This window comes from Tamandua tetradactyla, chromosome X (genome assembly GCF_023851605.1).
Source record: "Tamandua tetradactyla isolate mTamTet1 chromosome X, mTamTet1.pri, whole genome shotgun sequence".
In the NCBI taxonomy this organism is placed as follows: domain Eukaryota; kingdom Metazoa; phylum Chordata; class Mammalia; order Pilosa; family Myrmecophagidae; genus Tamandua; species Tamandua tetradactyla.
Window position 1 is genome coordinate 107,674,808 of NC_135353.1, and position 24,739 is coordinate 107,699,546.

At 41.9% G+C, this 24,739-nt stretch overlaps 1 long non-coding RNA gene across 1 annotated transcript in view; it reads right to left on the minus strand.

Moving 5' to 3' along the window:
- Positions 1-2,388: 2,388 nt before the first annotated feature.
- LOC143670399 (uncharacterized) overlaps positions 2,389-24,739 on the minus strand; it is a 44,372-nt gene continuing 22,021 nt past the window's right edge. Inside the window, exons 2-3 of the long non-coding RNA XR_013169347.1 lie at positions 11,229-11,340; positions 2,389-9,665 (exon numbers count right to left, since the gene is read on the minus strand). This is a non-coding gene — a long non-coding RNA (uncharacterized LOC143670399). The remainder of the gene's footprint in view (positions 9,666-11,228; positions 11,341-24,739) is intronic.

Sequence of the window (24,739 nt, forward strand, 5' to 3'; positions counted from 1 at the left end):
TCATTGCAGAAGAAATTTGCCTAAGCTGATTACAAATGCAATCAGCTATGGATGTAGCTGATGTACTCATGATTTAAGTCCATGAAATGTCCTCATAGCAACAGAGAGGCCAGCACATGCTTGACCAGAGAAACGAGCACCACCACCTGGCCAAGTTGACACATGAACCTGACCATGACAGTCCACCCCTTGTCAACCTGGCAGCCAATACACATCACCTTAAACCACACTTAATCTTTAAAATAGAAAACAATAACAGATATATTTTTTCTTCGACTAACAATACTCAACTCTCCTGCATACAACTGGAAATATATCAAATCTCCCCAGAATAGGGTACAAGTCCTTGGGTAATATTCACTCTTAAACTTGATATCTTACAACTTAAATACTACAACATGAACAAAATAGCATTACAGTCCTTATTTCTATAACTGATCACATGGTAATAGTTCATATTTATCAATACCTTCTTCCACTACCCATTCCATGTTTCCTTTAGCCTCAGCAAGCACTTCAGCTGGCCATGGTTCTTTGCCTGGTGGGATGAACCAAACCTTCATTCCTGAAGTTTCAGAGCCATTGGCAGTTCTACTGTATTGGGTTGTTGCACTTTTCCATTGATTTTTTTTTCGAAGTTTAACAAATTTATTGAAGGGAGAAAGTAGGTGGAAGAAAGCAGGTTGGATCCATTGATTTTAATCACAAGGCATGGTAGTACTAAAAAATGCCTGAGGGGATCTCCTATATTCCAGGAAAATTCTTCTTTACCTCCATTGTGTAGTTGCAGTCTTACTTCCCCCTGATACTCAGGTCAATTACTCCTGCCAGTAAGGTAATTTCCTTCTTGGGTTGTTGATCCAGGGGCATGAGTAGAAAGTCAATCATAAAAACCAATTTTTAAGATTCTGTTTCTTGAGAGGAGCCAAGATGGTGGCTTAGTGATAATGGGAATTTAGTTCATCCTACAGAGCAGCTAGTAAATGGCCAAGAACAGTACAGAACAAATGCTGTGGCTGTGTGAGTGACCTGACACACAGTGTACCCCAATCTGGACAGGGTGGACTGGCTGTGAGCCCACCCAGAACCACGAGTTCCCTAAGCTGCTATGGCCAGCAACCCACCCCCACAGGCTGCTTCCCAGAAGGGATAAGAAAGAGACTTTACTAGCAGCAGAGGCTGAACACAACCAAGTTCCAACTTTGGAATTAATTAACAAATTCTGACTACTAAAAATAGGCCCCACCTCAGCTGAACCTCGAACAAAAGCTGAGGTTGCTGGTTTTTGCCCTGGCACAGAGAGGGCAGGGATGAAGGAAAAAGAAAAAAAAACAGAGGTTTTTGGATTGGACAGCACAAAATACTTGAAAGGGTCTGGGCCCTGAAGGAAAGGAGGGGGCACATAGGTCCTGGAGGTACCAGAGCAATGTACCAACTTAAGCTCTTGATTGGCAAACCCGAGGAATGGGATCCTGCTCTGAAAAGGACTCTTTTTTTCTTTTCTTTTTGTGGCTGTGTTCCTATGGCTTGACTGCTCTTTGGATACAGCTGCAGGGCTTCCAGGCTCCAATTGCCCCAGTCATGGGCAGATTTAAGCTTGTTTGTAAGTTTGTCTGGAGGCTGTGCCTTCCCAGGAGAGTATTGGGACCCAGTGCAGGTGGAATCCCTCCCTCAAGGAATTCAGAACCCAGGGTCTGGAAAACTGAAGTGATTAAAGCCAGCCTAAAACCTCTCCTCTGTCCAAAACATGCCCCCAATAGGGACAGTCCGCTGAAGTTCAAGGTACCACATCACCTTATGTTGGTGGGACCCACAAGCAGACAAGTGCCACATATTGGGCAGGATAGGAAAAACACAAGAGTCCAGAGGCTTCATAGGAAACTCTTTCAACCTGCTGGATCTCACCATCAGGGAAAACTGATGTGGGTGACTCTTCCTGAGAGGAGGCCAGTTTGGTCTGGGAAAACCAGACTGGAGTCCATAATACCTAAGTAGACACTCCTAAGGGGGAAAAAAAGGCACCATAGAGGTAGAGCAAGAAACAAGAAAACAAGAACTGAAAAATTATGATCCGTTAAACAAAACCTAAGCTAGAGGGCTAGAATAAGCTGAACTGAATGTCAAAGAAAAGATAGACAGCAAAGTCATCCTGCAAGAAATACCTAGGTAAAAAATGTGAACACAATCTCCAGTATAAACCAATTAAGGAAATTAAATTCCTATACACCAACAAAAAATAATGAAATATAGTAGGAAAATTGAAGATATGGCACAAAGTAACAAACCAACAATTCAAATGAGATACAGGAGGTGAAACAATTAACTCAGAATGTTAGAACAGACATGGAAAACCTCATCAAAAATCAAATCAACGAAATGAGGGAGGATGTAAGGAATGCAAGGAATGAACAAAAAGAAATCAAAAGTCTGAAAAAACAAATGACAGAATTTATGGGAATGAAAGGCACAGCAGAAGAGATGAAAAAAACAATGAAAACCTTCAATGTTAGATTTCAAGAGGCAGAAAATAGGATTAGTGAACCGGAGGATGGGACATCTGAAATCTGATAAATAAAAAATATATATAGGGAAAAGAATGGAAAAATATGATCAGGGACTCAGGGAATTGAATGACAACATGAAGTGCATGAATATACATGTTCTGGGTGTCCCAGGAGAAGAGAAGAGAAGAGGGGGAGAAAAACTAATAGAGGAAATAATCACTGAAAATTTCCCAACTCTTATGAAAGACTTAAAATTACAGATCCAAGAAGTGCAGTGTACCCTAAACAGAATAGATCCAAACAGATGTACTCCTGTACTTACTAATCAGAATGGCAGAGGTCAAAGAGAAAGAGAGAATCTGGAAAGCAGCAAAAGAAAAATAATCCATCATGTACAAGGGAAGTCCAATAAGACAATGCATAGATTTCTCAGCAGAAACCAAGGAGGTGAGAGAATACTGGAACGACATATTTAAGATACTAAAAGAGAAAACCTGCCAACCAAGAATTCTACATCCAGCAAAATTGTTCTTCAAAAATGAGGGAGAAATTAAAACATTTTCAGGCAAAAAAAATCACTGAGAGGATTTGTGTCCAAGAGAGCAGCTCTGCAAGAAATACTAAAGGGAGCATTAGAGACCGACAGGAAAAGACAGGAAAGAGAGGTGTGGAGAAGAGTGTAGAAATAAAGACTATCAGTAAAGGTAAAAAGAAGAAAAGTTAGATATGACTTTAGAATATAGAATCTAAAAGGCAAAAGGTTAGAATAAAGTATTGCCCTTACAGCAACAGCACTAAATGTCAATGGATTAAATTCCCAAGTCAAAACACACACATTGGCAGAATGGATTAAAAAACAAGACCCATCTGCATGTTGTCTACAGGAGACGCATCTTAGACCCAAGAATAAACATAGGTTGAAAGTGAAAGGTTGGGAAAAGATATTTCATGCGAACAAAAATCAGAAAAGAGCAGAAGTAACTATACGAATATCCAACAATTAGCCTTCAATGTAAAACAACTAAAAGAGATAAAGAAGGATACTATGTATTAATAAAAGGAACAATTCAACAAGAAGACAAAACAATCTTAATATTTATGCACCAAGGCAGAGTCCTCCAAAACACATGAGGCAAACACTGAAAACAGAGCAAAGAGAAATACACACATCTACCACAATAACGGGAGGTATCAATTCCCCACTCTCATCAATGGACAGAACACCTGGACAGCGGATCAATAAAGAAACAGAGAAATCTGAATAATACAATAAATGAGCTAGACTTAACAGATATTTATAGAACATTACACCCCACAACAGCAGGATACACCTTTTTCTCAAGTGCTCATGGATCATTCTCAAAGATAGACCATATGCTGGGTCATAAAGCAGGTCTAAATAAATTTAAAAAGATTGAAATCCTACAAAACACTTTCTCCGATCATAAAGGAATGAAGTTGGAAATCAGTCATAGGCAGAGTTCCAGAAAATTCACAAATATGTGGAGGCTCAACAATACACTCTTAAATAACCAGTGGGTCAAGGAAGAAATTACAAGAGAAATTAGTAAATATCTCGAGGCAAATGAAAATGAAAACACAACACATCAAAACTTATGGGATGCAGCAAAGGCAGTGCTAAGAGGGAAATTTAATGCCCTAAATGCCTATATCAAAAGAGAAGAAAGGGCAAAAATTGAGGAATTAACTGTCCACCTGGAAGAACTAGAGAAAGACGAGCAAACTAACCCCAAAGCAAGCAAAAGGAAAGAAATAACACAGATTAGAGCAGAGGTAAATGAAATTGAAAACATGAAAACAATTGACAAAATCAATAAAACCAGAAGCTGGTTTGATGAGGAAATCAATGAGATTGATGGGCCCTTAGCAAGATTGACAAAAAGAAGAAGAGAAAGGATGCAAATAAATAAGATCAGAAATAAAAGAAGAGCCGTAACCACTGACCCCACAGAAATGAAGGAAGTAATGACAGAATACTATGAACAACTTTATGCTAATAAATACAACAATGTAGATGAAATGGACAACTTCCTAGAAAGGCATGAAAAACCAACTTTGAGTTGAAGAAATAGACGACCTCAACAAAAAAGTCACAAGTAAAGAAACGGAATCAGTCATTAAGAAGCACTCCAAAAAGAAAAGTCCAGGACCAAATGGCTTCACATGTGAATTCTACCAAATATTTCAGAAAGAATTAGTACCAATCCTGCTCAAGCTCTTCAAAACAATTGACGAGGAGGGAACACAACCTAACTCATTCTATGAAGCCAATATCACCCTCATACCAAAGCCAGACAAAGATGTTACAAAAAAAGAAAAACACAGACCAGTCTCTCTAATGAATATAGATGCAAAAATCCTCAACAAAATTCTAGCAAATCGAATCCAGCAACACATTAAAAGAATTATACATCATGACCAAGTAGGATTCATCCCAGTTATGGAACAAGGGTTCAACATAAGAAAATCAATTAATGTAATACACTATATCAACAATTCAAAGCAGAAAAACCACATGGTCATCTTGATTGGTACAGAAAAGGCATTTGACAAAACTCAACATCCTTTCCTGTTGAAAACGCTTCAAAGAATAGGAATAGAAGGGAACTTCCTTAAAATGATAAAGGGAATATATGAAAAAGACAGGGGTAATATCATCCTCAATGGGGAAAAATTGAAAACTTTCCCCCTAAGATCAGGAATAAGACAAGGATGTCCACTATCACCACTCTTATTCAGCATTGTGCTGGAAGTTCTAGCCAGAGCAATTAGACAAGAAAACAGAAATACAAGGCATCAAAATGGGAAAAGAAGAAGTAAAACTCTCACTGTTTGCAGATGATATGATACTATATGTCACAAACCCTGAAAAATCCACAGCAAAACTACTAGAGCTAATAAACAAGTACAGCAAAGTGGCAGGATACAAGATCAATACTCAAAAAACTGTAGTGTTTCTATACACTAGTAATGAACAATCTGAGGGGGAAATCAAGAAACGAATTCCATTACCAATTGCAACCAAAAGAATAAAATATTTAGGAATAAATTTAACTAAAGAGACAAAAGACCTATACAAAGAAAACTACAAGAAACTGTTAAAAGAAATCACAGAAGACCTAAATAGATGGAAGGGCATACCATGTTCACAGACTGGAAGACTAAATATAGTTAAGATGTCAATTCTACCTAAATTGATTTACAGATTCAATGCAATACCAATCAAAATCCTAACAACTTACTTTTCAGAAATAGAAAAACCAATAACCAAATTTATCTGGAAGGGCAGGGTGCCCCGAATAGCTAAAAGTATCCTGAGGGGAAAAAATGAAGTCAGAGGTCTCACGCTACCTGACTTTAAGGCATATTATGAAGCTACAGTGGTCAAAACAGCATGGTACTGGCATAAGGATAGATATATTGACCAATGGAATTGAACAGAGTGTTCAGATATAGACTCTCTCATCCATGGACAATTGATCTTTGATAAGGCAGTCAAGCTAACTCACCTGGGACAGAACAGTCTCTTCAAAAAATGGTGCCTAGAGAACTGGATATCCATATGCAAAAGAATGAAAGCAGACCCATATCTCACACCCTATACAAAAGTTAACTCAAAATGGATCAAAGACCTAAACATTAGGTCTAAGACATTAAAAGTGTTAGAAGAAAATGTAGGGAAATATCTTATAAATCTAATACTTGGAGGTGGTTTTGTAGTCCTTACAGCAAAAGCAAGAGCCCTAAAGAAAGAAAGAAAGAAATGGGAATGCCTCAAAATTAAACAGTTTTGCGCATCAAAGAACTTCATCAAGAAAGTAAAAAGACAGCCTACACAATGGGAGACAATATTTGGGAATGACACATCAGATAAAGGTCTAGTATCCAGAATTTATAAAGAGATTCTTCAACTCAACAACAAAAAGACAGACAATCCAATTACAAAATGGGAAAAAGACTTGAACAGACACTTCTCAGAAGAGGAAATACAAATGGCCAAAAGGCACATGAAGTGATGCTCAACTTCCCTGGCCATTAGAGAAATGCAAATCAAAACCACAATGAGATATCATCTTACACCCACCAGAATGGCCATTATCAACAAAACAGAAAATGACAAGTGCTGGAGAGGATGTGGAGAAAGAGGCACACTCATCCACTGTTGGTGGGAATGTGAGATGGTGCAACCACTGTGGAAAGCAGTTTGGCAGTTCCTCAAAAAGCTGAATATAGAATTGCCGTATGACCTGGCAATTCCACTGCTAGGTATCTACTCAGAGGACATGAGGGCAAGGACACAAATGGACATTTGCACACCAATGTTTATAGCAGCATTATTTACAATTGCAAAGAGATGGAAACAGCCAAAATGTCCATCAACAGAAGAGCGGCTAAACAAACTGTGGTATACACATATGATGGAATATTATGCAGCTGTAAGACAGAATAAAGTTATGAAGTATGTAACAACATGGATGTACCTTAAGGACATTATGCTGAGTGAGGTTAGCCAAGAACAAAAGGACAAATACTGTATGTTCTCACTGATATGAACTGACATTAGTGGATAAACTTGGAATATTTTGTTGGTAACAGAGACCATGAGGAGATAGAAATAGGGTAAGATATTGGGTAATTGGAGCTGAAGGGATACAGATTGTGCAACAGGACTGAATATAAAACTCAGAAATGGACAGCACAATACTACCTAACTGTAATACAATTATGTTAAAACACTGAATGAAGCTGAATGTGAGAATGATAGAAGGAGGGCTGGGGGCACAAATGAAATCAGAAAGAAAGACAGATGATAAAAATTGAGATGGTATAAGAATGCCTAGAGTGTATATGATAGTGACTAAATGTACAAATTTTAAAAATGTTTTTGCAGAGGAAGAACAAAGGAATGTCATTACTGCAGTGTGCTGAAAATAGATGGTAGTTAATATTTAAAAATTTCAACTTATGTGTGAGACTAAAGCAACAAATGTTTATTTGGTACAAAATTTATATTTTGACTACTGCATTTCCTAATATAACTTATGTAGATAACTGATTAAACACCATAAGTACTTGGAACGTTGTATAGGACATGAGGTTTTGTTGTTTTGTCTACAGTGATGCCCCGATGAATCCCAGAGTGATTTGATCAATGAGTGGAAAAGTATTTGCAAAGTCCGCTTTGGGGAATGGTGAGAATGGGGAAAAATTCAACTTCCCCAAGTTGAATTCTTGATATTCTCACAAGCAGTGTGGACAACCAAAGCTATAGGCTGAGCCCCCAGTCTTGGGGTTTGTTCATATGAAACTTAACCTCACAAAGGATAGGTCAAGCCTACTTAAATTTAGGCCTAAGAGTCACCCCCAAGAGAGCCTCTTTTGTTGCTCAGATATGGCCTCTCTCTCTGCAGCCAACACAACAAACAAACTCATCACCCTCCCCCTGTCTACGTGGGACATGACTCCCAGGGGTGTGGACCTTCCTGGCAAAGTGGGACAGGAATCTGGGATTCAGCATCGAGGGATTGAGAAAAACCCTAGAATGAGCTGAGACTCAGCATCAAGGGATTGAGAAAACCTTCTCGACCAAAACGGGGAAGAGTGAAATGAGACAAAGTGTCAATGGCTGGGAGATTCCAAACAGAGTCGAGAGGTTATCCTGGAGGTTATTCTTATGCATTAAGTAGATATCACCTTGTTATTCAAGATGTAATGGAGAGGCTGGAGGGAACTGCCTGAAAATGTAGAGCTATGTTCCAGTAGCCATGTTTCTTGATGATGATTGAATAATGATATAGCTCTCACAATGTGACCGCGTGACTGTGAAAACCTTGTATCTGATGCTCCTTTTATCTACCTTGTCAACAGACGAGTAGAACATGTGGAATAAAAATAAATAATACAGGGAACAAATGTTAAAATAAATTTAGTTTGAAATGCTAGTGATCAATGAAAGAGAGGGGTAAGGGGTATAGTATGCATAATTTTTTTTTCTGTTTTCATTTTATTTCTTTTTTCTGAATCAATGCAAATGTTCTAAGAAATGATCATGATGATGAATCTGCAACTATGTAATGATATTGTGAATTACTGATTATATATAGAGAATGAAATGATCAAAATAGGAATGTTTGCACTTTCTTTGTGTTTTTTTTTTGGTATTTAAAAAAATAAAATAAAAAGATTTAAAAAATTAAAAATAAATAAATAAATAATAGGGGGAACAAATGTTAAAATAAATTTAGTGAATTGAAATGTTAGTGATCAATGAAAGGGAGTGAAAAGGGGTATAGAAAAAAATAGGGGACACAAAGGCTAAACTATTTGGGTAGATGGAAGTACTAGCAATCAATGAGAGGCAGAGGCAAGAGGTATGGTACGTGTGAGTTTTTTACTTTTTTATTTTTATTTCTTTTACTGAATTGATGCAAATGATCTAAGAAATGACCACGATGATGAATAAACAACTATGTGATGATACTGTCAAGGACTTTTTTTTTTTTTTGCATAGGCAGGCTTTGAGAATCAAACCCGAGTCTCCAGCATGCCAGGTGAGAACTCTGCCTGCTGAGCTACAATGGCCCACCCTTTTTGCATGGAGTTCTTTTTCCTTTTGTGATATGATATTGTGAATTACTGATTATATACCAGGAATGGAATGATCATATAGTAAGAATGCTTGTGTTTTTACATTATGTTAAAAAAAAATTTAATTAAAAAAAATTCTATTTTTTAAGAGAACCACCCCACTCTCGGTACCAAGCTATATTAGCTAGGGTTCTCTAAAGAAACAGAATTAGCAGGAAATACATGCAGATATAAAATTTATAAAAGTACCTCACATAACCATGGGAACATAGAGTCCAAGGTCTGTAGGGCAGGTCACACGCTGGTAACTCCAATGAAGGTCTGCAGCAAACTCTCAGAAGATGCTAGGTGGGGAAGCATGGGAATGTAAGGGTCCAAGGTCTGTTGGGCAGGCTGCAAGCTGGTAACTCTGATGAAGTTCCTCAACGAACTATCAGGAGAAGGAGGCTGGACAACTGTAGGAATGGAAGAGTCCAAAATCCGTAGGGCAGGCTGTGAAGCTGACAACTATGATGAAGGGTCTGGATGAACTCCATTGGAGAGGCTCACCGGCTGAAGCAGGAAGAGAAACTGTCTCTTATGAATCTTCCTGAAAAGCCTTCCAGTAGTTAGATTAAGCATCACTCATTCCAGAAGTCACTTCCCTTAGCTTATTACAAATGGAATTAGCTGTGCATGCAGCCAACGTAATCATGATTTAAGTCCATGAAATGTCCTCATAACAATAGACAGACCAGCACTTGCCTGACCAGACAGTCACCACCACCTAGCCAAGTTGACACATGAACCTGACCATGACAGGGAGTGAGAACCTAACTATGAGGAGACTAAATACTGGGGAGTGTTCTAGAACACTAGAAAATCTCCAACATTTAGGGGATTTGTGGGCTCAGTCTGGGGGTGTTACCACATTTGTGGGAATCAGTGGACTCGAGTCTTATGGGGCATGACATGTTGGAGGCACAGGATGGAATCAGATATAAGATTCTGCCACAGAATTTGGCATATATCAAGTCTTTCCGCTGTCATTCTATATTGTTTCATGATAGATAATGAAACTCTGTGCTATTCCCCATTCTCTCCTTATTGAATAAATATTCTGACCATCCAGGCCAGCTGCAAGACAGGGAAACAAGGGGAGAAAATGTTCCTTCTTGTGAGACAGGGTAGTTGCAGCCATGCTTTGCCTCCTCATCTGAAACAGGAGGGAATTGGACTTGATGAATTTCAGGCTCCTCTCAGCCCTGTCATTTTACCTGGTTCTTTCTATAATGTCCTGTAACATTCTATGTTCCTCTCCCCCTACTCATATAGGACCCAGCCATTCTTTAAAGACTCTTTCAACCCCAACATCCTACCCTAATCTTTCAAGCTTCCATGGCTTTCCATTCTAGCCATAAACTCCTTAACACTCTTATTCCAACACCACCACTGCTGCTATCTGCAAAAGGGTAGTCTTCTTTACTTTTGATTGCAAATCCTAATCACCCACCTCAGATGCTGACAAGTTAACAAAGATGGACATGGTATACCTCTGAGCTGATCAAACTCTTAGCTTTGCCACTACTTCCCTGTTTACCCTTGGGAAAATTTCCTCCCCTCCTTAGTTCTCATTTAAAGGGCAGTAGACTAGAATGGTATCTGGAAGCAGTAATTTCTACAACATCTTCTACTTCTAAGCAGTGAGAATGTGGAGATTGTTTTTCATGTTTTGTCATAGTCCTGATCCTCTTTCAGTTTCCCTTATATGGAAACCTCCCCCACACCACATGCCCTTAACTCTAGGTAACCAGGTGTTCCACCACCATGCCCTAAACATGGCAGCCAGCCTTCCATTCCTTTCGCAACTCCTGGACCTGTCTCCTCTCTCTCCCCACCTTGTTTCCATCCCAAAGTTTTCCTTTCCCAGTCAAGGTAATTGTTACTGATAATAGTTTATTGTAAAGAGCAGATTCAATAAAACTAGCAAATTGCTTTTTACCCTAACAAATGATCTGCCCAGTCTTGTTCTTGCTAATGCCTAGAAACCTCCCACAGAAAATAACAGACAGACTCTGTGATAAAGACTTCAAAGGAAATTTTATCTAAAAGTTTTGTAAACATAATTATGCTTACAGCTTTAGCAATAGTGATGGCTCAATTCAACTTCTCAGCTCAGTCCAGTTGCCTGAAGTACTTCCTCAGATGACCCAGTGGCTGGTTTGATGTCAGGTCCCTTCTCTTCTTTCTGGAAGCCAGTTCCAAGAGAGGTGCATGGTGGGGGCACCACAGAAAGGCCAGGAGGGAGGAGGATGCAGGAAGTTTAAAACAAGAAGAGGTGGGAATATTCACTAGCAGTGAGGATTGGAGATAGACCCATTATAGGTACAGAAAGGGTTTGGAAAAAGTAAAAGATAATTGTAAATGAGAAAAATAAAAAATACATGTTTTTAAAAATCTGGAAGAGGAAATTGCTTGCCCACTCTTGCCAACATAAGTCCCCTATCTAGACTAGGGTCTAGTTGGGGGGCAAGGATGAGGGGATGGGAAGGCAGAGCTCCTTGAGAGGGAGATATAGGACTAATCCAGGAAGAATTATCCTCTATCCTTCCAGGTCACTCCAGGATTAAGAAAAAGGCTTAGGTGGGGCAGTGAGAAGCTGAGACCTAGCAGGGCTTGCCCCTAAGCCTCTTTCCCAAGGGTCTCCCCACCCAATTTATGATGGAGAGGACTCTCCCCTATAGGCCATCACTAGCTAATCCTGACTAACAGGGATTGCCATGAGATGGGGCTAGTCTTGAAGGATGCTCTGCCAAGTCTAAGTTCAAAATTACAATCTAGAACCAGAGACTGGCAAAAGGAAGGTAAGGTCCATCCCTCTTGAATAATAGTTCTATTGTAGGATCTCACTGGGCCTCAGTTTCTGGTGAGTCAGAGCTACAGCATAATAGCACTGGAAGCAGACCAGGAGCACTGGCACCAGCAAGACACCAGAACACATGCACATGGTAGCTATGACAGCAGCAGTGAGTCGACCAGAGGCACATAAAGATGTCTCCAAAGAGGGTTGGAGAACAGAAAGGGGATAGGCATCTCCGTAGCCAACAGTGGTAAGAGTTATGACAGTCTACCAAAGGCACATAAAAATGTCTCCAAAGTGGGTTCACCCTGACCCGGGGTGGACATGCCCAACATCTCCCTATAGAGGAAGACCAAGCTGAAGAATAAGATCTCAGCCACGCAAATCAGAAGAAAGGCACACACCTCCTTCCAGGGTGAACGGAGAGTATGAACCAGAATTCTAAGGGTCAGGAAATTTTCAAGGAAGCCCAAGACTAGCTTGAGGACATAGAACAAATGGCCCCAAGGGTTGGGCTGAGATGGGGTTGCTGTTCAGCCTTGTCACCCACCACCAATTCAACCAACACAGGAAACAGACAGAAGATGTCAGCCGGATTGAGAGGGCTGCACAGGAAGCACACCTTATCAGGGCAGGAAATGGCTGGGGCAAAGAGCTCAGTTCCAAACCAAAGGACACAGAGCAGTTACAGGTAGAGCAGGTAGGGGGCATAGCAGTAAATGAGACCCTTGTTCTGCCACTGCTGTTGGTTTCCCCTTCTTCAAGTCCCATAGGAGCGAAGTTGGCAGAGAAGTAATCCAGCTGAACCTCCATCTCCTGGAAGAAGATGACCAGAGCACAGGTGGCAAAGAGTGTGGAGATCAGAGAAAGATGCTGGGGGAAAAGAGGCATGTCATAAATCCTCCTATTTACCAGCTATCCCATTCTCTCTAACTATACTCCCATCCCTCTTTGCCTGTCTTCCTCAAGGACCCCCTCAAACTGGCCTAAGGGTCTGTAGATTCAGGCCTCAAGCCCCACACCAAGTGAGTGGCCACTGTGGTTGAACAGGGCCCTTCAGGAGTAAGAGTGTCTAGCATGGTGGCACACACTGTTAAAAGAGTTACCTTGACCCCTACAGAAAACTAGGGTCTGTCAAGAAGCACCCAGAGGTCCAAGCATTCTGTAGTCCCTGAACTTCGATGGGGTTCAACAGAAGGCACTCATCCACAAAAGCACTCTCACAGGCCTCCCAGGACAGGAAGTCCTGAGTATGGGTCTCTCTGCCACTCAGTTTGAGTCAGCAGCAAAGGTACCAGGGGTGCTTCTGCCTAGCCCCAATAAGCCAACTTCTCCTCTAAGACATCCCAACAAACATCAGCAGGGCAACACAGTTGCCAAGTGAGGTAGTAGACCAGCACATAGCCAGATAACTCAGGATTGCAGTCAAGGAAAAACTTTCAGACCAGTGGACCTTGTGCAGTTGGGATACCAGGTAGTGTGGCTCATTTAGATTGTAGAGGTGGGTGCTTAGAAAGGCCTGCACAGTGCTGATATAGGTCTCATGGCATATGCCCTCTACTGTGAGGATCAGTTTATTGATCAAGCCTTCCATGGCAAACCATGAGCCAGCTTCTCGGTTGGCTTGGATCTGCTGGCAAGAGGAAGGATGACAGGAATTAGGAGAGTCCTCCTGCTTTCCTTTCCCCTCCCAGACTTGGCCAGGCCAGCGAGGGGACCTATGACCACAGAAGTGATGTGGCAGCCCAGATACCCAAAAGAGGCTACCCTAGGCAGGTAGGTCGGGGTGATTCTTCCTCCTGGGTCTTCAGAAATCAGGAGAACCATAAGCCCTCAGGTGTGGTCACAGGGACTGGCTAGAGCCTTTCCTAAGCCCAAGAGTTCTAGGAGAAATACCAATCTAGCCTGGAAACAAATGTCTTTCAGCAACTCTTGGGAGATGCCTGGTGATGCTCAGAGAACAACTGTGCCACAATATACAGCAAGGGAAGTCACAGAGAGGCCAATCACAGAGTAAATGGCCAAGATGGAGACAGGGACATCTCTTGGTACTCTCATCACTGTAAAACTGGTTGGGGCAGGGGGAAATAAAAAGAAGAGAAGTACAGGGGATGGGGAGAGAAGATTGGGGGTTACAAGGGAAGCTAGAGGGCTTTAGAAATCCCTGGGTCCCCACAGGAAATAGCTGGCTAATTTGAACTGGCTGGGGAGGTCAGCAGACCTGACAGCAATGGTTTTTGTCTCTGACTCCCCTGATGCCAGGTCCTGGGCACTTGTCAGTAGCAGCAGCAGCAGCACTAGCAGCTGCTGCCTCTAGGAGTGTCTCTACTGTGTGCCCTAAAATTGCTTTGGGCTTAATGAGTTCCTTACCTGGTAACAGAGAGGGATAAGAACAGAGTGGAGGGCAGAGGACAGAGAGGATTGGAGGAGCATGGAAAGGCAAACCAGGGGGGTCAAAACACCTACGCAGATCAACAAACACTTTAGTGTCCCCCAGTCTCTGTCTGGGGCTCCCATCCTGGTCCCTGACTGCAAAACAGAGGGCACAGGCACCCTCAGCCCAGGATGCCCTACCCCACTCCAGCCAACCCTTTCTCACTTGATTGGTTTGCATGCTCCAGAAACATTGGCAGTTAAGGGACTGGCAGCTGGCTGAACAGAGGGCTGGAGGCAATGGCGTGGGTGGTGTGGCTGGCATTGCCACTTCTGGAGTACATGGCTGCTGCTGGATGGAGAGATCTCAGGCCCCAGGACCAGGGTATGCTCACAGAAGAGCTGACAGGAAGACGGCTGTGTTCCTGCTGTGAGTAAGCCAGCACTTGTTCCTGCTATGACCAGAGAAGCAAGGGCTATGAGGCAACAACTGGACCCAGAGCTATATGTGCTCTCACTTGCTTGTTTATGGAGGCTGCCCTGGCCTCCAGCCTGCAGAGAATCAGACAAGCTACCCTAGCCAACTTTGTTGCTCCTTCTTCCCTCCCCCTCCCTTCCAGCCCAGAGAAGAGGGAGGAAGAAGGCAGCTGGAGGAAAAACAGGAAGTGAGGTGGTCAGGCTCCAGTCAAGAGGCCACCTCACAAGACCAGCTAATATCTGGAACACCTTTTTACTCTGACCCCCACCTCCACTACTCTGATTCTCCACCCTCCCCCAACTCCCCACAGTCCTCCTATCAGAACCCTGCAAAGAAGGAAGGCCTACAGGGGTGTGAGAGGAAGTGAGGACTAGAAGGCCAGATGTGCAACTGGCTGCATCCAGCTGTTTCTGCCCACTCATTTTTCTTCCATTTTCAACAGGGGTGGGCCCTGGTGCCAAGGATGGGGGTAGGAATATGGGAAGTGTGGGGTGGGGGGAAGTGGGTAGGGGAATAAGCAGCCTCAGAGAGGTGCCTGCTGCCTATGGCCTATGCCAGGATTGGCAGAGACCTCAGCTCCTTTGAGATAAGCTTGCTCCCCTCCTCCCCTTCTTCCCCAGTCCTTGCCTACAGGATCCCCTTCCTGGAGATTAGGCCAGGCTACTATTTTGCTACCAATTAGAAGTTGCCAATGGAACATACAGATGATTCTAAATTCCAAGTAGACCCACCCTCATCCCCTGGCCCAGGCCCCATGACTCTCCCATTGAGAGCTGGAGAATATGCTTACCCTAGCTGAGTTTAGTAATCTACCTATTGTACTTCATTCCTAGGATATTAATGAGAGCTGTTCAGTTCTGCTTACAGGATAGCATCAAGAATACCCTGTGCCAAAAACAAAAGGACAAATACTGCATGGTCTCACTGATATGAACTGATATTAGTGAATAAACTTGGAATATTTCGTTGGTAACAGAGACCATGAGGACATAGAAATAGGGTAACATATTGGGTAACTGGAGCTGAAGGGATATGGATTCTGCAACAGAACTGAATATAAAAACTCAGAAATGGACAGCACAACACTACCTAACTGTAATACAATTATGTTAAAACACTGAATGACGCTGAATGTGAGAATGATAGAGGGAGGAGGGTTGGGGGCATAAATGAAATCACAAAGAAAGATAGACAATAAAGATTGAGATGGTATAATCTAGGACTGCCTAGAGTGTGTAATGATAATGACTAAATGTACAAATTTAAAAATGTTTTTGCATGATGAAGAACAAAGGAATATCATTACTACAGGATGCTGAAAATAGATGGTAGTTAATATTTAAAAATTTCAACTTATGTGTGAGACTAAAGCAACAAATGTTTATTTGGTACACAACTTATATTTTGACTAGTGCATCTCCTAATATAACTTATGTAGATAGTTGGTTGAACAACATAAGTATAAGGAACCTTGGGTAGGACATTAGATTTTATTGGTTTGTCCAGAATGATGCCCCGATGAATCCCAGAGTGATCTGATCAGTGAGTGGAAAAGTATTTGCAAAGTCCGCTTTGGGGAATGGTGAGAACGGGGGAAAATTCAAACTTCCCAAGTTGAATTATTGATATTCTCACAAGCAGTGTGGACAACAAAAGCTATAGGCTGAGCCCCCAGTCTTGGGGTTTGTTCACATGAAACTTAACCCCACAAAGAATAGGTCAAGCCAACTTAAAATTAGCCCTAAGAGTCACCCCCAAGAGAACCTCTTTTGGTGCTCAGATGTGGCCTCTCTCTCCAGCCAATACAACAAGCAAACTCACCACTCTCCCCCTGTCTACATGGGACATGAATCCCAGGGATGTGGACCTTCCTGGCAATGTGGGACAGAAATCCTAGAATGAGCTGAAACTCAGCATCAAGGGATTAAGAAAAACTCTATAATGAGCTGAGACCCAGCATCAAGGGATTGAGAAAACCTTCTCAACCAAAAGGGGAAAGAGTGAAATGAGACAAAGTATCAATGGCTGAGAGATTCCAAACAGAGTCGAGAGGTTATCCTGGATGTTATTCTTATGCATTAAGTAGATATCACCTTGTCATCCAAGATGTAATGGAGAGGCTGGAGGGAACTGCCTGAAAATGTAGAGCTGTGTTCCAGTAGCCATGTTTCTTGATGATGATTGTATAATGATATAGCTTTTGCAATGTGACTGTGTGATTGTGAAAACCTTGTGTCTGATGCTCCTTTTATCTATCTTGTCAACAGATGAGAACATGTGGAATAAAAATAAATAATAGGGGGAACAAATGTTAAAATAAATTCAGTTTGAAATGCTAGTGATCAATGCAAGGGAGGGGTAAAGGGTATGGTATGTAAATTTTTTTCTTCTGTTTTTATTTTTCTGTTCTTTTTATTTCTTTTTCTGAATTGATGCAAATTTTCTAAGAAATGATCATGATGATGAATATGCAACTATGTGATGATATTGTGAATTACTGATTGTATATGTAGAACGGAATGAGCATATATTAAAGATGTTTGCACTTATTTCTTGTAATTTTTTTTATTAATAAAAAATTATTAAAAAAAAAAAAACACCCTGTGGCCCGGTGAACCAGTGACTTCCTCCTCAAAAGACAAAAGTTTGAAAAGAATCACGAAAACCGGGCACAAAAGAGCTTGTACATCAATATCTAAAGCTAATCACTAAAGCTGGAACAAGATGTGCTTGAGACAACACAGGATTGAGAAATTGCTCATGCCTTTCTCACAAAGATCCACTGTCATTGCTGATCTGACAAGAATGAATCATGTGGACATTACTTAGTTTTGGACCCCTACCTTCTTCCCTTTACCCAGAAAAACCTTAACTCACATTCCCTCTTTAAATTGGTTTTGGGAAGATTCCTTCAGTTCCTTGCAAAGTACACTTGGCAATAAATTACCTTCACACAGAAACATGTTCTTCTTTGTAGTTCTAGCCCCTTCTATTGGAAAGAGCCATGCTTGTATCACCATCATCAGACCAGAGATTTCTAGAGGGACTGAATTTCTATACAATCCAACATTCCTAAACCCTCCTTCCTCAACCCATCTTCAGAGCCTTGAGTGTTTCAAGAGATGCAAGCAGGCCGGGAAGCAGGCTCCTGGTACCTTTTGCCTCTTGGCCATTGACTTGCTGGGTGGTTGGGGGCCCCCTCAGAGAACTTTATGACTAGAATGGGGGGTGTGGAGGAAGTGGTGGTGACAAACAGAGGTGTTTAGGGATGTCTGAGTTCAGTGCCAACAGCCCTCAGATCTACAAAGCTCAGAGTCAGATTCCTAAGTCAGTTAAGGACAAACTAACTTGGGCACTTTGGCATTTTCAGAGTCAGGAGGGTAGAGGTAGCAGCTTCCTTTCCTACCACCGTCTCCTTACCCCCACACCTCCTGCCCTTCAGCCACTCCAATCCACTAGCTTCTTAGTTCCCTATACCTGCCAGTCTCTTTCATGCCTTTCTTTGCAGTGTCCCCTAGTATCTTCAGGAGACTGTCCCATCACCTCCAGTTATTTACCAACTACTACCATCTCCATCTCCAATGTCACCTCTTTTGGAAAGCCTTCCCTGACTCTCACCCCAAGAAAGGATTCTGTCATCTGCATTCTTACAATCTGCTTTAGTTTGTTTTTTCTAAAGCACTTTTCATATTAGACTATTATGCATATGCTCATTGTCCCATTGTATTAGCTTTCTAATTGCTGCAGTAACAAATAATCACAAATTCACTGGCTTAAAACAAAGCAAATTTATTACCTTTTAGTACAGAAATCTGAAATGGATCTCACTGGCTAAAGTCAATGTGTCTGCATTCCTTTCTGGTGGCTTCAGTTGTGAATGTTTCCTTGCCTTTACCAGGTTCTAGAGGCCACCTGTAGGATTCTTTGGCTCATGCCCCCTTCTTCCATCTTCAAAGCCTACAACAGCAGATTGAGTCCTCATACCTCATCACTCTAATCTTTTCTTTTGCCTCCCTCTACCGCTTATAAGAACCCTTGGGATTACATTGGGCCCACCTGGATACTTCAGGATACTCTCCCTATTTCAAGATTTTCTTATTAGAAACCTTACTTCCATTTGTCACCTTAATTCCCCTTTGCCAGTTAAGGTAACATATTCAAAGGTTTTGATGATTAGGATGTGGGCATCTTTGGGGCGGGGCATTATTCTGCCTACCAAGCCCATCTCAACTATGAGTTCCCCAAGGACTGGGCCATGTTTCATTTATCCTTGCAATCACAGCGGGCATCACTCTCTCCAGCCATATGCATCGCAGAGAGTGGACATTCATCAGAGATTGAATAAACACACGTTCTAACCTCTCATGGTTACCAGATCTCTCACTTCTCAGAGAAAAGACATCTTTTTTCCTTAAGTCTAACCTAAACCCCACCTGCTTTATTACCCAAATTATATTGATGCCAACTCCTGTGGTTCTTCAGCCCCTTTTGCTATTCGCACCTGGCTGGTAAGGTATAACTGGAAACAAATTGTTGACTAGACCTTGTAAATTCAGACAAACCAGGGGCAGTTCAAGGTTTCTCCACCTTGAATTAGAGTCTCCTCCCGCTCCTTGTAGGTGAGGGCTTTAAAGACGCTAACATCTCATTTTCACAAGAGAATAAGAGAGATGGAATACACCCTGTGGGATGACCACCCTTTCTTAGGGTGCCCTCCTAGGGTCCCCCTTCCTTTGATCGACGATTCACTCTAACAGTTCTTTGGAAGCCTTATATATTTGTGAGGGAGTGGATCTTGTCCTCCCCAAATTGGGGGACTGAAACCCTGTCCACCTCTTGGAAGTTTGTCCTCTAAATCCTGTACCAGGCTGTATATGTGGAATCAGCTCTGCAAACCCAGAATCTGTTCCCAAATACTTTGACAAATTCTTCTTCCATTCCATTCCTCCTGCCACCCCAGAATACTCCCTATTCTCCCCGCAAAGCATAAACGCACACATCCACATCTTTCCTTAAGCCATTCCTTCGGCGAATACCTGCCTTTCCCTCCCCTTTCCACCCTGTCTTTTTCCAAACTACTACACACACACATACACACACGTTTATCTTTCAAAACCTAGCTAAAATGATTCCGCCTCTGAGACCTTATCATCCTCACAAAAATTAATTCCCCCTTACCCCCATCCCCCCAGCAGCTTGAAGTTCATTTTTCAGACACCATTTTCCCTTGTGTGCTGGTTGTTTACTCATCAACTCCCTCATCCTTCAAGGTTCATTCACCTTGGTATTCCACCCATCATCCACTCCATTTCTACCCACCATCATCACACAGTGCCTGGTGCCAACTCCATGATCAGTCATTGTCTACTTAGCAAATGGAATGGCTCCCTCATCCTTTTCCTGGCATCATGGAAGGCTCAGGAGAAATCCAGGCCCATATGTTGCAAAGCCCTCCTGCTTCCATGTCCCCACTCCTCCCCATTCCCAGTCACACAAGAAAACCTTGGCCCCTGTGCTTTTTACTCCTCTTACCCACTGCATGACCCAAAGTCCCAAAATTGCATCACTCAGTAGCAATCAGATAGACTTATTAAAAAATATTTTATTATAAATAACGAACATACAAACATTCTTGACATGGTTACAATCAATGGCTTACAATATCATCACCTAGTTGTGTATTCATCACCCTGATCATTTTTTTGAACATTTATGTCTCTAGCAAAAGAAAAAAACTCATACATGCCTTACCCTTTACCACTCCCTCTCATTGGTTACTGTGTTTCTTGAAGATGATTGTATAATGATACAGCTTTTGCAATATGACTGTGTGACTGTGAAAACCTTGTGTCTGGTGCTCCTTTTATCTACGGTATGGACAGATGAGTAAAACATATGGGTTAAAAATAAATAAATAATAGGGGAAACAAATGCTAAAATTATTTAGTAGATTGAAATGCTAGTGATCAATGAAAGGGAGTTATAAGGGGTATAGAAAAATAAATAGGAGAAACAGGCTATATTAGGTAGATGGAAATACTAGCAATCAATGAGAGGGAGGGGTAAGTGGTATGGTATGTATGAGTTTTTTCTTCTTTCTTTTTATTTCTTTTTCTGATTTGATGCAAATGTTCTAAGAAATGTTCATGGTGATGAATATACAACTATACGATGATATTGTGAGTTATTGATTATATACCAAGAATGGAATGATCATATGATAAGAATGCTCATGTTTGTATGTTGTGATGTTTAAAAAAATAAAAGAAACATGGCTACTGGAACACAGCTCTACAGTTTCAGGCACGTTCCTCTAGCCACTCTAATACACCATAAACTAAAAAGGGGATATCTATACAATTGTAAGAATAACATCCAAGATATTCTCTCAACTCTGTTTGAAACCTCTCACCCACTGGCACTTTGTCTCATTTCTCTCTTCCCCCTTTCGGTTGAGAAGGTTTTCTTAATCACTTGATGCTGAGTCTCAGCTCATTCTAGGGTTTCTGTCCCACAATGCCAGGGGAGGGCCACACCTCTGGGAGTCATGTCCCACGTAGAGAGGGGAAGGGCAGTGAGTTTGCTTGCTACATTGGCTGAGAGATAGGCCACATCTGAGCAACAAAAGAGGTTCTCTGGGGGTGACTCTTAGGCATAATTTCAAGTAGGCTTAGCCTATCCTTTGCAGGGATAAGTTTCATAGGGACAAACTCCAAGATTGAGGGCTCAGCCTATTGATTTGGCTGTCCCCAAGATAGACTCATTTTGAAGTTGAAGGGACTCCAAAGACTCCCTGACTCCTAGTTTGCAAAATGAGGAACTGAGGCCCATAGAGGGCAAGGAATTTTCCCAAGCACCCTCATCATATGAGTGACCAAGTCAGACTTTTTGCTTGCTTTGTACGCAGCCACCGGCATTTAGCCTTGCAGAGGAAAACGGGTAAATTATGCCTCATAGTGGCTGTGAGACTTCGCTGCACTCTAGCCATTCTTTGAAAGTGGAATTCCCAGTTGAATCCTGCTTTTTCTCCTGTGGGATCAAGGAGGTCACCTTCCAGGAATAATCCGTAGGGTATCCACATAACCCCAGTTTCTGGTGGCAGGAACTAGGACCCAAACATGTATGCTACCCACCATCTTCATGAGGAAGGGTAGAAGATTAAGAGACAGTAGACAGCTTGGGCGCCAGAGAGTCAGGTTTCCTGAAGAGTCCTGAAGACAAGATTCTGATCTTCCTTCCCTAAACCAACTCTGAAAGCTGTTCTCTGGGCCTGTGTTGCTGAGATGGCTGCTTTACTGAATGTTTCTGTGTCACATCTGGCCTGCTAAGAGCTGGCTTCCTATCCTGACACACAACTCTCTACCCACAATATGCAGAGCTGAATAGTCTGCTGGAGGGCTCAAGGCTGCAGAGGTGGATACCCCCAGATTCTTTCAATAAGGGCTTAACAATCCAGTTTTGGGGTTCAGAAGCTGGGCCTTTCCCCTTTTCGACACAGAACTGTGCTCTACTTGACTCCCTACCCCACCCCCACAGTCTTTCTGGTCCAAATCCTACCAGCAATTGTCTACAATGTAAGTCAGAGGAAAAGAAGCTTTAGTTTCAGGCAGAAAAGGGAAAGGGGAGCAGGCTTCATGTCATCTACCAAGATCTGATAGCATGCCTCATCTTGGAATTGGGATTCTTGGTGATTCAGGAGAAGCCAAGTATCTCTCTAGGGCTGGACCTTGGCCAGGGCCACCTGCTTGACTCCTCCAATGGGCTCTCATCCTTGACTCCCAGCTGCTTTAGGCGTCCTGAATAGAAAGGAGCTGGGATACCAGGAAAATGAGGCCTGGCCCTAGCCCAGTTCTGGACAGGAAGGAAAATCATGCAGAAGCCAAATGATAAATCAGTCCTGGGATAAATGAATCTTCTTCCATTCCTCTCTCATCTGGGTCATGAGTTTTAGGAATCTGTCCAATGGAAGGGGCCCTGAGCAAGCTGGTTGCCGGCAGGGGATAGGGAGGTAGGGTGCCTAGAAAACAGAGTGAGGTTGGGGAGAGATTGGTAATGGGGTGGAAAATGGAGAGCACTGGGGGCAAATGGGGCTTAGGCATAGGCCAAAACATACTGTTGGCTAGGGTCGAAAATATAAGGCTAAATCATGTTTAAATGAAATGATCTTGAAAATCCATTTCCTAGTTGGCTTAGTACACCTAGGAACAGAGCAAGATGCCCTTCCTCAATCCAAGGGTTCAGACCACAAGTTTCTACACCAGTCACCCCCTTCCTCAGGCCCACAGCAGGTGACATGATTGCCCCCTGGATTACCTTTCAGGAGACCTGGCTTTGGGGTGCCTACTATTTCTCAATTTGGAGGCTCTTGCGGTTATAGCTTGTCTGCATTAGACATCCTCTTATATTTTAAGAAAATCAAGACACAAGGGGGAAGTACAAAACCACCTGAGCAAAGGGAAGAAATAACAACCATAGAGTGCTGAAAATAAGCCTTTTCTAGAAAGCATCTGGGCACGAATGAGGATAGGAGGGGTGGGCCTGGTTGGGATGGGAGGGGAAAGGGAAATCTAGACAATTCCATGGAACTCAAAACACTTGAGAGGTAGCCAGCTGGTCTGTGATTAGGAGTTTGGGTGCTGGTCAGAGGTGGCAGTATGGGGATCTGATTCCAATTTGCGGTAATATACCAGTTGGGCCAAATTATGAAGATCATCCAGGTTAGCAGCTGCCATGCTGTAGGTAAATTTCTCCTTATCCTTCTTCAAAATGCTGAAGACTGAAATGAAAAAGCTGGAAGCCAATTCCCTATTAGCTCAGAGAAGCTGTTTTGATTTTGTGGGCAGAACCAGAGAAGCCAGACCTAGAAATAGTTTAGTCACTCTTTCTATATAAGTATAATCACCAACATAGAACTATTATAAAAATCATTTCATGGAATGCTTCAGCTTCTTTATTATAAATAAGGTTCAAAAAACATTTTTCTTGGTTAAAAAAAATCTCTGTAAAGTGGAGATAACAAACATTAGTATCTATTTTACAGATCATAGGAAAACTGGTGCCCTGGGAAAAGTCATTGTTTTTACATGACATTAATACTAAGAAGACAATTTGGTCAGTTTTGATAAGCTTGATTCACCTGATTGAGTCAAGGGAAAACAATTGACAAGTAGAGCTTTCTTGGTATGACATTGATGAAATAACTCATGTGACTAAAGTTTTTACCTTCTTTACCTTATTATTTTTTAATTAGAAAAAAGTTTAATTAGAGAAGCTGTGGGTTTACAGAACAATCATGTATAAAATACAGGATTCCCATACACCACCCCACCACCAACACTTGCACTGCTATGGAAAATTTGTTACAATTGATGATAACACTTCTTTGAGATTCTACTATTTTTATTAACATTTGTTCCAATTATTATTTATTTATTTTTAATCAATATGTTTTACTCATTTGTCGATAAGGTAGATAAAAGGAGCATCAGACATAAGGTTTTCACAATCACACAGTCACACTGCAAAAGTTATATCATTATACAACCATCATGAAACATGGCTACTGGAACACAGCTCTACATTTTCAGGCAGTTCCCACAGCCTCTCCATTACACCTTAACTAAAATGGTGATATCTATTTAATGCATAAGAGTAACCTCCAGGATGACCTCTCGACTCTGTTTGGAATCTCTCAGCCATTGAAACTTTATTTTGCCACATTTCGCTCTCCCCCCTTTTGGTTGAGAAGGGTTTCTCAATCCCTTGATGCTGAGTCCCAGCTCATTCTAGGATTTCTGTCCCACGTTGCCAGGAAGGTCCACACCCCTGGGAGTCATGTTCCACATAGAGAGGGGGAGGGCAGAGAGTTCGCTTGTCGTATTGGCTGAGAGAGGCAACATCTGAGCAAAAAAAGAGGTTCTTTTGGGATGACCCTTA